At 38.9% G+C, this 12680-nt stretch overlaps 1 protein-coding gene across 1 annotated transcript in view; it reads left to right on the top strand.

Annotated features, from left to right (window-relative positions):
* LOC148940227 (uncharacterized) overlaps positions 1-12680 on the top strand; it is a 132020-nt gene that overhangs the window by 53920 nt on the left and 65420 nt on the right. The window lies entirely within an intron of this gene.

Genomic DNA, 12680 nt, shown 5'->3' with positions numbered 1-12680 from the left:
TGTTTGGGGAAATGGAGGGCGTGGAAGGGGTGTTAGTTGGTTTCCAATCACTTTCGACTATTAAAAAGGGCACTATATAAAAACCTTATATACCCCTTGGGCATAACTTGCAACCCTTTCCCCGAGGGCTGTGGGGGGGGGGGTGCCATCCTCAAAAACCTAATTTCCAGAACTTCAAACTACGTTTAATAAAATGGCTATCACAAAGTTTTGATTAGATTTGTTTGGGGACAAGGTGGGCGTGAGAGGGGGGTTAGTTGCCCTCAAATCCCTTTCGACTATTAAAAAGGGCACTAGCCTTTTGATTTTCCAAACAAATGAGCCCTTTTTCAGGTTTCTACGCCAAATCTTCAAATAAAAACTTTAGCTGTACCCTAGGATGTAACTTGTAACTTTAGCCCCGAAGGCTGTGGGGGGAGAGTCCTGCTCAAAGGTAGCATTTCGTGAACTTTAAACTGCATAGAACAAAATGGCTATCTCAAAATCTTTATTGGATGTGTTTGGGGAAATGGAGGGCGTGGAAGGGGTGTTAGTTGGTTTCCAATCACTTTCGACTATTAAAAAGGGCACTATAAAACAACCTTATATGCCCCTTGTGCATAATCTACAACCCGTTCCCTACGGGCTGTGGGGGGGGGGGTGCCATCCTAAAAAACCTAATTTCCAGAACTTAAAACTACGGTGAATAAAATGGCTAACACAAAGTTTTGATTGTTGTTTTGATTTTGATTGATTTGTTTGATTGATTTTGATTGACAGAGTTTTGATTGATTTGTTTGGGGACAAGGTGGGCATGAGAGGCAGGTTAGTTGCCCTCAAATCACTTTCGACTATTAAAAAGGGCATTATCCCTTTGAGTTTCCAGTCGAATTAGCCTTTTTTGAAGTTTCTACGACAACGCCTTCTATAAAAAACCTTATGTGCCCCCAGTGCATAACTTACAACCTATTGTAAGGGCATATTGTAGGATTGTGGGGGACTGTCCTCAAAAAAATAACTTCTATCAGGAAATCAACTATGCTGAACAAAATGGCTTTGAAGTTTTTGAAGTTTCTACGACAACGCCTTCTATAAAAACCTTATATTCCCCCTTAGACCTTAGACCTTAGATCCGCCTGTGCCTCCCGAGGCACCCGGGCGCATAACTTAAAATATATTCCCCCCAGGGCATAACTTAAAACCCTTGCCCCGAGGGTTGTGGGAGAGTGTCCTCCTCAAAAAGATATTTTCTATCTGGAAATCAACAAAATGGCTATTTCAAAATTTTTATTGGATGTGTTTGTGGGAATGATGGGCATCGGGGGGGGGGGGGCTAGTTGCCCTCCAATCACTTTCGACTATTAAAAAATTCACTAGCCCTTTGAGAGGCTCTGAGGGGTTCATCGTTCTAAAAGATATAATTTCCAGAACGGTCAACTGCGTTGAACAAAAGAAATATCGCAAAATTTTGATACGATGTTTCTGGGAAAATGCTAGGTGTAAGAGGGGCATTAGTCATTCTGTAGTCACTGTAAACTATTAAAAAAGGCACTAGCCCTTTAAATTTTCAATTGAATGAGCCTTTTTCAAGTTTCTACGACGACGCTTTCAATAAAAACTTTATATGCCCCCAGGGCATAACTTACAACCCTTGCCCTGAGGGCTCTGGGGGGTTTTTATTTAAGACAAAGACTTAAATAAAAACCTTATATGCCCATAGGGTATAACTTATAATCCTTGCCCTGAGGGTTGTGGGGGAGTGTCCTCCTCAAAAATGTATTTTCTGTCTGGAAATCAACTATGCTGAACAAAATGGCTATCTGAAATTTTGGATGTGTTTGGGGGAATGACGGGCGTGGGGGAGCTAGTTGCCCTTCAATCACTTTCGTCTATTAAAAAGGGCACTAGCCCTTTAAATTTCCAATCAAATGAGCCCCTTTAGAAGTTTCTACGACGACCCCTTCCATATGAAGTGCCCTGTTCTAAAGGAAAAAATAATAAATATTACATTGTGCCAACATCGTTCTTATATGCCTTCAGGGCATAACTTAAAACCCTTGCCCCGAGGGGTGGGGGGGAGTTTCCTCCTCAAAAACATATTTTCTATCTGGAAATCGCCGAACAAAATGGCTATCTCAAAATTTTGACTGGATGTGTTTGGGGGAATGATGAGCGTGGGGAGGGAGCCTCCAATTACTTTTTCCTATTGAAAAGGGCTCTACCCAGTCCCGCTTCAAATCGAATGAGCCCTTTTCGAAGTTTCTACGACAACTCCTTCGATGCGAAGTGCCCTGGTATGGAGAAAAAAAAAGACACAATGTGCCCACATCGTTCTTTACTTAGGCAGTGCTAGCGCGCTTCCTATGATAGTGATTTTACTCATTTTTTCTACTACCGAGAAATAGCTACTTTTTGTACTGATTCGGAACTTGCATGCTTTTTATTACGTCCAACATTCTGTAACTCATACAGAACTTGATTTCACACCAAGTTTGGATGTAATGGGCTCCTTTTAAACTTCAATCATAAGATTAAAATTATTTGTATGATTCCGATTTAAAACGGCTTAATATAGCCGTTCTTCCACTGAACAATGTTTTTGAAAACTGACCAACTGCAGAATTTAGTACCCTTGCTTATTGACACTATTTTGCTTATCCACCCTCCACCCCCCAACAGCAAATTTTTGACTATCTAAAATTTTGACCCATGGCATGTGGATACCAAGGGGCAAATCACGGTGGGAGTATTTGCCCTCAAATTTCTTTCAGTTCTTAAAATAAGACCAGAAACCTCAACGTCCAATTGAATGAGCCCCCTTACAAGATTACAAGACAATCTCTTCTGTAAAAAGTTACCGGGAGGAAAAAATGCAAGAGGCGCATCAATCTCTGCTTAATCAATCCTATTGCGTTGAATCTGATAAGCATCTAATAAACATATTTTAAACAAAACACTTTTTCAATTGAAATTTTTCTTTGGAGATTTTTAGTTTTACTTTATTTTCAGACTTTGGTCTTGAATCAGACTTACAAGCCAGATACGATATGACGTAGGCTCTTGATTGTGCCAAGTACCGTCATTATTATTATTTTTTTAATGATAGGAACTTATTTCAGTAGCAAGTTCATGTTATTCCAAATAGTTGTTGACTAGATTGGGCAAGCAACGAAGGAGTCCTTAAAAAAGCACAACAGGATTAAATTAATCCATTAAACATTCAATACAAAAATTAGATTAAGCTAAACTAAAATGAGTTCTAAAAAATAGAAAAAAAAACCTGTGTTTCCCAATCCCAGGATTTATGGGTATTATATTTAGGGGTAACTTGCTCTCACATTAACTTGCTCTTCACGCCAATGGGGAAATTTCACAACTTGTAATCCTTCCCCCATGGGCTATGGAGGGGTCGCGTTTGCCATAAAGGCATAGATATTTGATCTTTCAACTATGCTGAACAAAATGGCTATCTCAAAATTTCTGATCAGACGACTTTGGGGGAAAAGTTGAGTTGGAGGGGAGCTAGTGACCCTCTAATCTGTTTGGTCACTTAAAAAGGGCACTAGAACTTTTAGTTTTTTCTCAAATAAGCCCTCTCCTAATTTTCTAGGACTAATGATACAATCCTACAAAAAATTTATTAGAAAAATGAATTGGTATAGTAAAAAAATAAACACGCATCCGGGATCTTTCTTCTTGCAAAAATGCAAAATTGCATATTTTGTATATAGGAGCTTGAAACTTCTACAACAGGGTTCTCTGATACGCTGAAGCTGATGGTGACATTCCCTGACTTTTAAGGGTTGTTTCTCCTTTTTCCGAAAATCCGACCAATTTTCTCAAGCTCGCAGCTTTTGATGGGTAACTTTAAACTTAATGAATCTTATATATTTGGAATCAGCATAATAAGTCAATTCTTTTGATGTATCTAATTGATGTCAAAACTCCTTTTTTTTTAGTTTCGGTTACTATTGAGCCGAATCGCTCCTTGCTTACATTTAGTGACCACGAAATGCTTGATAGAGCTAATCTTTAGAACTCTGAGGGATCCTCTGTTACAAGTTTACTTTTGATAATCATCCAATAGGCAAAAAATCAGACACGCAAGAAGGGGGTGGGGCAGAGGAGTTTTGGGTCAAGTTTGAGTTTAAGTAATGGTTGTATTTATTTCATTTAATAAACAAAAAAATAAGGAAGAAAAAAACGGGTTTTAATTTTAATAGAGCAGTGAAGCAAAAATAAATACAAACAAACAAACACTTTACATTAAAAAACATTCCGAATATGTCAGCCTTCCTCAACAGGATAAAAAACAACGAAAAAACAAAAATAAAACAAAAAACATGTTTTTTTTTTAATAACACACATAAAAAATACGACAACTAAAACACATGAAGAAGAAATAAAAAATATAAATAAATTAATAAGAAACAAACTCACATATTAAATAAACTTTCAGCACTAAATTTTTAATACAAGAAACAAAAGCGAATGTCTATAGTGAAACCATGTGTCACTCTCCTCCTACAATCAGTGTATATTCGGATCAGTGAAATCAGTGAAATATTCGGAACATTTTTTAACTAAAGCGTTTATTTGTTTTTATTCATTTTTGTTTAACTGCTTTATTAAAATTAAAACTAGTTTTTTCTTGCTTAATTTTTCGTAAATGAAAAAGGAGTGTCAGCCTGAAAATATCCCGCCTGAAAATAAGTAAATAGGTCTTGAACACCCGACAATCACCCGAAAATCCAACAATCGAAAGCATACCGAAATTTCCTCTGCACAATTGACGAACTAACACTAGTAATAAATTTGTAGCCCAACAGAGTAATTAAATCTTATAATAACTTTAAATCTTATATGACATTTACTCTCAACAAAGAACTCTTTACGTGTTTGTTAAGGGAACCAAGCGTCCGGAACGATTGAAGGAACGATTGTTGATGTATCCAAATTCAATTTTCTTAAATGTTTTTCTGTTTTAGTGGTTTTTATTAAATCTCCCCCCACCCTCCAATTTTAGGGTTCCCTTTGAACAATTCTACCTAGATATCTGGTAACAAGCCAGCCCACTATAATATTAGGGATAATAGGGACAACTTTGACAAGGGAAGAGGATTTCAGCTCAAAGCTCCTTTTCTTTCTGAGTTTGTTTCAATTAGTTATAAATTAATGATATTTTAATAAAAATAAATTCATGGACAAATTCATTTATGTTTGCTATTTATAATATATTAAAAGGAAAAAAAAGCGCCCGGTAGGATCAACTTGACCAAAAATAGGATACCTTTATTTCCTCAACAGGTAACAAGGAAAATTGAACATCAAAATATTCCCCCAAATATTTTCACTATTTTGCTACTATTTATTGACTTACTTGACTTAGGGCTCCTGCCACGTTGGGGTGGCGTAGAGAGCGTCGCAACTCTGCTCCTTCAGGCTGACCAGTTTGGTGCCAAGATTGGGGCCTCGTCGACAGCAATGTTGGCCATCTTCACGAATTTATTGAGACTATCCTTCCACCTGTTCCGGGGTCTGCCCCTCGGGTGGAACCAGCCATGAGCTTTTGGGTCGAAATCATAAATTATTCAATCAGGGGTTGTCGTCAGCATACGAAGGAGGTGTCCAAACCACCTGAGAGTGGGCTGTGCTATCTGGATGGAGAACGGCACTTGGGAGGTGAGCGTAAGCGACCTTGCGTTGCTCACAAAATGGTCCCACCGAAGTACTTCAATCCGACGGAGCTGTTTCATCTGGCAGACGTCTATCATATTGAGGGTTGTCGACTTAAGGGGCCATGTCTCTGCTGCATAGAGCCGGATTGAGATTACGGATGCATCATAAATTCAGATCTTCGTGCGCCTAGATATGTGCGGCGTTGTCCAGAGAGCGTTGAGCCTTCTGACGATAGACGAGGATTTTGACATTCGGCTGTGTGCCTCCTCATCTATGGAGCTATCACTGGACAGCACGGAGCCAAGATAAATGAAGTTTCTCACAACTTCAACAGGAGCTCTGCAGACAGTTATGTTCTTGGGGGGCGGGACAAGGCTTGGGGGCTCAATTGCCATTATCTTTTGTGAGCCAGTTGATTTCCAGCCCCACTTTTGCTGCCTCTTCCTTTAGTACGTCGAGCGCGTCAGTCAATTGGTCAATTGAGTCGGCAACGAGAGCAAAATCATCTGCGGAATCGGCATCCGACAGAGCCCGATCTTCAAACCGCAGACCGAAGGGCAGGCAATTTATGTTACGTATTAATGTTTTAAAGGCATAGCAGAAGGATGTGTTTCTTACTTCAGTCTTAAATGACTTAAAATCTACCAAAGGACCTTAAGTCAAGAAAAGCAAAATTCCATATAATCGAGCATAATGCTTTTAGTTTGTGATTACTGCGTAGCTTAAACGTGGCATAGAGGTAGAAAAATACACCATAAGTACTAGGCTAATATGCAGAGGCCACTTGCATTTTGTAGAGTTACTAGTAAAACATTCCAGTAGAAAATCTATGATTATGCCAAGTATAAGTAGTCTGAGATGTACGACACGTCCCCGGTAGATGATACGCGCTCGTTAGGGAAGGTGAGAAATCAACGAGTCTTCTCAAATAGTAAAGCTGCTTTTAAGGTTGGGCCTTGGAATCTTCAATCCTTGAAAGAAGATACGACTAAGATGTGAGTCGTAAATGAGAAGCACATGTAAGGAGTTGACATACAGTGTTTGTTTGAAACTAGGACCTACGATTATCACTAGCTCTTCAAATGAGCCGTTTTACCTCTACGATTCAGGAGTATATGACAACTCTGGCTTACTCAGCGTTGGCTTTATTTTCAGTGTCATAAATGCGGCACCAATTTTTTGGATTCCGCATCGCTGAAGCTTGTCAAACAGTTCGTGGTAACGAACTGTAAGTAAGGAGCTACGCATCTGAATAGCAGCCGAAACTCTAAAAAACGGAACTCTGATATCAATATATATACCTATAGTGGAATTTTTTTTTTTGCAAAAAAAAAATATCACGAATGCCTGTTTATTTATATTTTTATTTTTTTTTTTTTTTTAGGGGTGATCATATCGAACCAACAGTCCTAGAATATTGTAAGAGGGCCCATTCTAACGGAAAATAAAAGCTCTTGTGCTCTTTATAACTGACCAAAACTATTGGAGGGCAACTAGCCCCTCCCATGCCCTTTTTCCCTAAAAATTCGTCGGATCAAAATTTTGAGGTAGCGATTTTGTTCAGTATAATTGAAAAGTTACAATAACTATGTCTTTGGAGATGACATACCCCTCCCCCAGAGACACCGAAGGAAGGTCCGGAAGTTATGAAATTTTACCAATTGTTACATATAGTATTTGCTATAGGGAAGTATACCAGCATTTTCAGGGAGGGGGAGATATTTCCCGGGGATATATTTTTTACTGGGAGAATTTCCTGTTGGGATAGAAGTATCCGGGGTGAACTTTCCAGGGGAAATTTTACGTGGGGGGAATTTGCCAGAATTTGTATGCGAAATTCATTTTATTTGTCTCACCTTCTCGTTGGTGACCCCATTTTACATGTGGATATGCTTTGGGGAAATTGTCCGGGAGAAACTTTTCAGCGGAGTCGGAATTTTCTGGGGTATTTGTTTACGCGGCGGGGGAGGGGGATTCCCACGGGAGAAAATCTCCATGGGGTAATTATAACCAGGAGAAATTCCTCTTGGGGAAATCTCCTGCAGGGAAAACTTTCCATGGGAGGGGAGGAATTCCGGTAAATACAGGGGGTATTCCTCCATGACTTTAAAAAAGATCAGAAATTAAATAAAAACAGTCTTTCTTCAAATGAAGGTATGGTAAGGAGTATTTTCAGGGGGAATCGTAAGCAAGAAATTTTCAGGGGGGATTTCGCAGCGAGGATGGAAATGTCCCGGGGGAATTCTCAGGCGGAAGAACTTCACGTGGGAGGAACTTTCTATGGAAGAATTTTTCGTGAGGGACATTTTCCACGGAGGGGAGCAGCCCCCATCATGTACGGAATTATTTCTGTTCGTTTTAAGTTGTAATGCTGCTCTTTAATTTCACTGAAAAACCTTGTTTTGGGGTTTAATCAGAGGAAGATTCGAAGGCTGTAAAACTAATGTTACGGTTCTCTCTGCATACTATCGTACTCTGAATACGTCTTGAGAAACAAGGATCATGTTTTTTGATGCACTGAAACGACTTGTGGTGTGACTTTTGTTCCAAGGCTTCCTTGTTGTTGTGCTAGATTGGAATGCCAGATTTAGCCATAAGAGTGACTCTTCTCACTTTGTTACTGGTCCTTTCAGCCTTGCGACTTGCTCTGACAGTGGAGAAAGGCTTATAGATCTTACTCTCAAAAATAAAATCGTCGGGATTACAAAGCTCCAACATAAGAGAAGCCACTTTATCACGTGTTGCTCCACTGAAGGACTCGTGATGGCTCAGATAGAGCACGTACTCGTCAATTCAAGGATTAAAATTGCTGAATTAGAGCCTCAGTCATATCCAGGTGTCAGCATAGTATTCCAAATAAGGTTCAGACCATAAATTAATGACTACCAAAAGTGGCTTTTGGCTAAACAGTAAATAAAGTAACCATACACCACCCAGAAGTAGCCACCCGGATCTGGGTGACCCGGCAAATCAGAACTAAGTTACGGCTTCCTTTCAAATAGGTTTAGTATCCTATCAACCCCAGACGATGAAGACAACTTCAATAATCCTTCTGCTCACCCGGTGGAGACAAACTGAAAACAGTTTGCTGAAACAACCCAGGAGTCAGCAAAAGAAGCCCTTGGTACCACTAAAACAAAACTAAAATGTTGAATCATCACAAAAGCTGTCATGCTATCTAAAGAATGTTGAATTTCATGCTCAAAAACTTGAACTTCGGAGGTGACGAGCGGAAGCTAAGAAATTACCAAGAACTGACTGGTAAGGCTAATGATATAAGATAGGACTTAACACGGAAGAGAGCATTTCATATCCGTAAGCCCTAAAAGCTATCGATACATTCTACTTGAAAGAAATGCCACGTCTCTGAAACCATTCGTCTACAAGAAGTAAAAATAATAAATTTTTATCTGCAAGAGTTTCATGATGAATAGAATAATTTCAAGAGCTTCTCTTGTCCTGCTATCATTCTCGTGCAGCCCAAAATCTTTTTCTGACACTGTTTTCTGACATTATTGAACGTCAGCTCCAACCACGTTTCGGCCAGATATGGGCAAAAAAGATTTTTCCAAACGACTGAAAAATTTTTACACCACTCCTTCTCTTGAAAAAAAATCTAAAGATCAGATTGTGAAAATTACTGTGGCCTTGCTCTAGTTGGTAACACAGTAAAATGGATGAGGGAAGAGAAATCAGGCTCGGCTTAAAACGGAAAAGATATTTTCTCTGAGGCTACTTCTCCAGCAGTGTTACAGATTGCATCTTCCACTTATTCTCAATTTTTAAGGCCTAATAGCAGTATTGAGTTCAATCAACCAAGAAGCTTTCTGCTGCATCCTTTAAAAGATTGGAAGGCCCTCACACTCCATGTAGCTATCATGAGAGCAAACCTATGCAAGGACTTATGATGAAGAGTCTGTTAATTTTCTGTAAAATTGCGAGTCATACAAAGTAGCATCCAAGTTTCATCCTTTTAATTACTAAACAGTTATTGAATAATGGATAATTAAGTCAAAACCCTTAAGGTAGTCAAAGTTGGGAAAGAATTACTGACCACTAACTTGCACTATACTGATAATACTGCCACCATCACAGAGGCGAATTCGGATGAAGTCCAAAAGATAACGGATGAATTGCATACTACACCATCAAGGTTGGTTAAATATTGATCCAAGAAACACTATAATCCTCTCCATTTTCCAGATTCATTCTTCAAAATCCCTTAAGGGCAGCAACTGTAAGCATTTTGAACAATCCGTGTACCTCAAACAATCGTGAATTCAATGGGAAGATCTGATCTAGAAATGAAAAGACAGAGTTGATTTGCTATGGCCAGTATTCCCCAGCTCAAAAAGTCCTAATGGAACTTTAGATACATAGACATGACTTCCCACCGCTATTTTTAACTAAGACTGCCTATACCGCATTCTACGCTCAAGCGTCATGATCGTGCATCTCATTAGGGGATTTGATATTGCTATAAGTAGCAACACTCAGTCTCACACATTGAGTATATACAGCAGCTCATGTAGCTCGATCATGTTCTATGCCGTGTCAGCCAGCGTCAAAACCCCAAATAATTATCAAAACACAACCACTGGTAAGCTGGAAACATCGTCCTTCATGCCAAAAACAATATGACGAAACGTTAGGAATCATTTAGGGTGATTTAGGAGTTTCCACCTCTTTGGTAGCTTTCGAACGGCAACTAGAAGCTCTATCTTGGAGCTCTTGCCCCAAAATTGCACCTCAATAACAAAAGCTCCATTTAGCACAATTACTGGACTCTGGACATGGAGGGACGGGGTCTATTTACCGCCCGAAGCAGTGTAAAGTGGCACTAATACATTCACTACAGAACATATGCAAATTAACGTTAGTTTGCTGAAGCTCTGTACATTTTGCTTTTTAGGCAACTACCTTAAGCCATGCTCACATACATGTCTAGCTAAACTTCCATGTCTAGACATAACTCGTACAATTCTTTAACGTGTCAGCAGATCCCCTTCACCCTTGATATTTCAGGGCTTGGTTGCACAAGTCACAGCCAAAAATTCCTTGATCTTCAGCTTGGTTCTGACCAAAGAAGTTAAACTTTATAAAGCGAAAAAAAAAAAAACGGCAGTGATGTTACGAGAGTTTCGGGTGGTTATGTCTAATTGAAAGTAAAACTCGGGAGGCCTTCTTAGACAAAAAGAAAAGACAAAATATACTCTCCATCAAACTTTTTATAACCAAACAAAGACTTTTAAGAAACTGAGATAGCTCTTATTAATTTTATGCATGATTTATCCCGTCAAAAAATGTCTTTTCAATACCGGATCCCAAACAAACTTGATTTCAACATTCACTCACATAAGCATGTTTTTTCATATGCGACGATGAGTCTTACCTTATACACCTGGAAGCAATTGCATTTTTACAAATCAAACAATAATAGCTAGAATTGAAAGATAAATTTTTTCTATGTTCTGATTTGTAAATTCATCATTAAGTATTTTTCCTACCCACCATAAAAGTGTGTGCTTGTCTATTCTAATATGGAATAAACGAAAACTAGAGCTGAACTCCGATAGAATGCGGTAATTTTTCTTCTTTCATGGAGAAAGAACAAAGTCACCGCGACTTCATAATAATAATTTGGGTGGTTTGTCTAAATAAAAGGGAAATTCTCTGAAGTCTTCTTAGAAATTTTTTGTAAAGAATCTCGGTTGAAAACTTGTTTAAAAAATCCTTGTGGTATATTATTTATCCATGCGTTTTTACCAGTTCTAAGAAATGATACATTTATAACACAGTTTATATAATATACCAGTAAGTTTACCGCAGATGATTTCTGGCTCTTCATTCTCGGTGCGAACAAAAAGCTCCTCCCACTTATTTCTGCACTTATTGTCCACTTATTGGTGAGCCGGCCAAGTGGTTTTGTCAGTACTTTTTCCGTAGGTGATTAATCTTTGTCTACCCGTGAAAAGATCTAATGCCGCTTATGTTTATACCGGTTTATGCATTCTCTGGAGCAATCGCACCTCGGTCCGGGTTTTTATAATGGGTGAGATAGGGAAAGATCATACTGCTAATTATATGAACTGTGATTTATAGCAAAATTCAGCAACAAGCATTCAAATATGTTTTGGCCATTCTGCAGCAGTTATTCAAAAGCTGGTATTTAACACTTTTGATATTTAACACTCTCTCTCTCTCTCTCTTTCTTTCTCTTTCTCTCTCTCTCTCTCTCTCTCTTTCTCTCTCTCTCTCTCTCTCTCTCTCTCTCTCTCTCTCTCTCTCTCTCTCTCTCTCTCTCTCTCTCTCTCTCTCTCTCTCTCTCTCTCTCTCTCTCTCTCTCTCTCTCTCTCTCTCTCTCTCTCTCTCTCTCTCTCTCTCTCTCTCTCTCTCTCTCTCTCTCTCTCTCTCTCTCTCCTCTCTCTCATTGTTTACATATAGTAGCCTATTTGTTATTGAGAAGAATACAGACATTTTTTAGGGCGGATTTTCTACAGGAGGGTGAGTTTTGTATGCGGTAGGAAATTTTCATGGAGTAATAATTTGTTAGGGAGGGAGGTATTTTGTATGAAGTGGGAGGCAGATTTCCGGGTATTTATTTAAAACGAACACAAATTAAAAATAAAAAAAGTTCTTTCAGCTGAAAGAAAGCAGCAACGTTAAAAATTAAAACGAACAGAAATTGTTCCGTATATGAAAGGGACTGTCCCATCCTAAATACCCCGATCTTTACGCTAAAGTTTGACCTTGTGTCCAAATTCTTTAAAGACGATTCCTGAAACACAACGGTCGCTGAATTAAAATCAGAAGCTTTTATAAAATTACTAAAAACTTTAGAGTAAAGAGCGGGGTATTGAGGAGGGGGCAGCCCCTTTCATATGTTCATATTTACCGGGGAATTTTCCAGACTCTAAGGATAGAAAACATTCTGATTCTGAACTGTCCAAGAAGCACTTAGACTCCCCATAGCTCCATCCTCCAGTGTACACCCTTGCTTTTAAGAATACACTATCTTGTTT

The sequence above is a fragment of the Artemia sp. Qi Xiang Cuo genome, chromosome 20 (genome assembly GCF_049724085.1).
Source record: "Artemia sp. Qi Xiang Cuo chromosome 20, ASM4972408v1, whole genome shotgun sequence".
Lineage (NCBI taxonomy): Eukaryota > Metazoa > Arthropoda > Branchiopoda > Anostraca > Artemiidae > Artemia > Artemia sp. Qi Xiang Cuo.
This window is presented reverse-complemented; position numbering and strand designations above follow the sequence as displayed.